Raw genomic sequence first — 3,217 nt, 5'->3', positions numbered from 1 at the left:
GGGTAATCCCCGCATTGTCATGGCTGTTCCCCATCTAATCCAGAGCGAAAAGTTCAATAAGACCTTACCCAGAGGGTGGAACTTAATAGTCTTTCAATGTTACCTGGGTGATGACTCTATGGAAAAAATAGGAAAAACCAAGAGCACCGGCCCAGCCCAGCCTCAACAGTCTATAATGGGCTCAGACGCGCCCGCCCTTGGCACGGGCTTCGCTCGGCGCGCGCCCGCACGCATCCCACGTAGCGGCCAAGTAAGACAGTTAAATACCAACAGGTGGGAGGGGCCTGACGAGCCTCAGGTGTTCCGAGCGCTGATTGAAGCGCTGGGCTGATGGGATACGTCGTCCTGCAGTTCCTCGTGGCAGGCGGGGGGCGGGGAGCAGCTGGCGTTATCCCACAGCGAAGCCCGCACCAAAGATCAACTTGCACACCACAGAACAGGGCCCAGCAGAAGATAGCACCGGCAACACCCCTTGGTGAGTTTCTTTTAGCGAAGCGGCACCCACGGCAGCGGGTGCTGCGAGATGTTAAGTACAGCAGCTGACGAACCTCAGGTGTTCCGAGCGCTGAGTGAAGCGCTGGGCTGATGGGACACGTAGTCCTGCAGTTGATTGCGGCAGGCGGGGGGCGGGGAGCAGCTAGCGTTATCCCACAGAGAAGCCCCCACCAAAGATCAACTTGCACACCACAGAACAGGGCCCAGCAGAAGATAGCACCGACAACACCCCTTGGTGAGTTCCTTTTAGCGAAGCAGCACCCGCGGCAGCCGGTGCTGCGAGATGTTAAGTACAGCAGCTGACAAGCCTCAGGTGTTCCGAGCGCTGAGTGAAGCACTGGGCTGATGGGACACGTAGTCCTGCAGTTCCTGGCGGCAGGCGGGGGGGAGCAGAGCAGCTAGCGTTATCCCACTGTGAAGCCCCCACCAAAGAGCATCTTGCACACCACAGAACAGGGCCCAGCAGAAGATAGCACCGGCAACACCCCTTGGTGAGTTGCTTTTAGCGAAGCGGCACCCGCGGCAGTGGGTGCTGCGAGATGTTAAGTACAGCAGCTGACGAGCCTCAGATGTTCCGAGCGCTGAGTGAAGGGCTGCCATTAAAGCAATGGGGTGACCCAAAAGGTACTGGACCTGGGTATTATACTAATATAAACAAACAATGGTCCGAGACCTGAGTTGCCCCGTCCTATCTGTCCTGAAGAAGACTCGCATGGCCAAGGCATAATCAACCTCAAGGCCGCAAGACGAGTCGAAACGTCGACACTCATTAAAAAACCTGGACCACTAATGTTATCTCCCTCTATGATATAGTGCAGACATCTTTACATCTTATGTCTTAGAATAATATTAGGATTGTATGCTGACTAATTGAAGTGGCCAGGATATATTGTTCCGGCCTTCATTGGCTGGTGTTCTTTGAATCATTGAGAATATCTTTATAATTTTGTGTGATTTCTTTTCCTTTCACCTCACCACGTTCACGCTCTTTTGACACCTCTTTTTGCTTTACTGCACGCTCTTAATACGGGGCAATGTATATAAAATGTACATAATACTGTGAATTCGCTTTCATTATGACAATAGATTAAAAATATTGCAGATATATTTGGAGCCTGTTGCTGTTGCCTATTTTCTTTGCGTTCATCATTGATTGAGTAGGGTTGTTTAAATAACATACGCCTTTTAATTGAGTGAAGGGCTGGGCTGATGGGACATGTAGTCCTGCAGTTCCTTGCAGCAAGCGGGGGGTCGGGGAGCCGCTGGTGTAATCCCACAGCAAAGCCCCCACCAAAGATCAACTTGCACACCACAGAACAGGGCCCATCAGAAGATAGCACCGGCAACACCCTTGGTGAGTTCCTTTTAGCGAAGGTCAAGTAGTGAGCATGATCTCAACAGGAAAATATCTATTAGCATTTTTGCATCAGGTCTAAAGCAAATAGTGCACTTTGTGTAGGAACATATATAAGAACATTGCTCAAATACCTTATTAATAAGGTTTCTAATATTCTTTACATACATTTATAGAACTAGGGCCAGATCAACCCATTAATATTTCATAGGGGTAACGCTTAACGTATGGTCAAAAGAGCATAGGATTCTTTTCAAAATCCTAATTGTTGCATTCCGGGCATTTAACCACATCGGCCCCAAATATCTAATTAGGCGCTATCCCCATTACAATCCCCAGAGGACTCTTAGATCCTCCAATAACAACCTACTAAAATCACCCAACTTCAACCTTAAAACCAAAGGGGGTAAAACCCTCACCCACTTATCTTCTAGAGCTTGGAATTCCATGCCCCAACACCTGAGGTCCTTAACCAAGGAAATCCAGTTTAGGAAACAACTTAAAACCTGGATCTTCAGCCTTTCTGACCAGTACGTGCTGGACGCCATCTAATCCCTCCTTCCTCCAACCTCATGCATACTTTCCAGTTAGCGCCAGGATGCTCCTTCCGGAGCGACAGACGCGCTTTATAAATACCAATACCAATACCAATGTGAGGTCTTACACAATATGAAAAGCATGTTTTTGAGAGTTTAGACCACTTGAAACGAGAACTGATTAATGCCTCTCGCTTTCTTCTGTCCAGTTTTATAAGTTTATAACACTGATGTGTAGCATTCTCCATTCTATGTACAATGAGCGTTCACACCATTTAAGCTCAGAATTAATCTTTTTGGTGGTACATACTGCCAAGAACTCTGAGTACCAGGAGGCTCACTTTTGTCTATGATTATTTCCTTTTCTCAAAGGTCATAGTGTTTAAAGACATATATAACCAGAAAGAGACATTAAACCTTTCACTGGGTGCAAAGAACTAAACTAGTGAATGCGGCCACTATGAGTTGGTTTAGAAACACATTTTTAAAGATGTTATGAGTCAAGATGGCCGATATAATTTCCACAGAGCAGTATTTCCCAAAGTCACTGGCAGGTAGCTTTGTGCATAGAGCTTTTTAGGGTTACTGCCAGCACTGGAATGGATGCTTGCATGCCAGTTTAACTCTGCAAACTTGCGCCACAGCTTAAAGGTAGGGGCGGCTTCTCCACTAAGGGAGAGGAGCGTCGCCCCCACTGCCTTTCAACACTGCAAAAAAGGAAAAATAAAATGATAACAATGCAATGTTATTATCATTTTATTTTTCCGGGCTGAGGCAGTTTTGCAAGGTGGGGCTGGGCCGGGCAGAGTAGGGGAAGGAGTGGTGGCACTCT

Source organism: Lissotriton vulgaris, unplaced genomic scaffold, assembly GCF_964263255.1.
Source record: "Lissotriton vulgaris unplaced genomic scaffold, aLisVul1.2 SCAFFOLD_299, whole genome shotgun sequence".
Classification (NCBI taxonomy): Eukaryota; Metazoa; Chordata; class Amphibia; order Caudata; family Salamandridae; genus Lissotriton; species Lissotriton vulgaris.
This window is presented reverse-complemented; position numbering follows the sequence as displayed.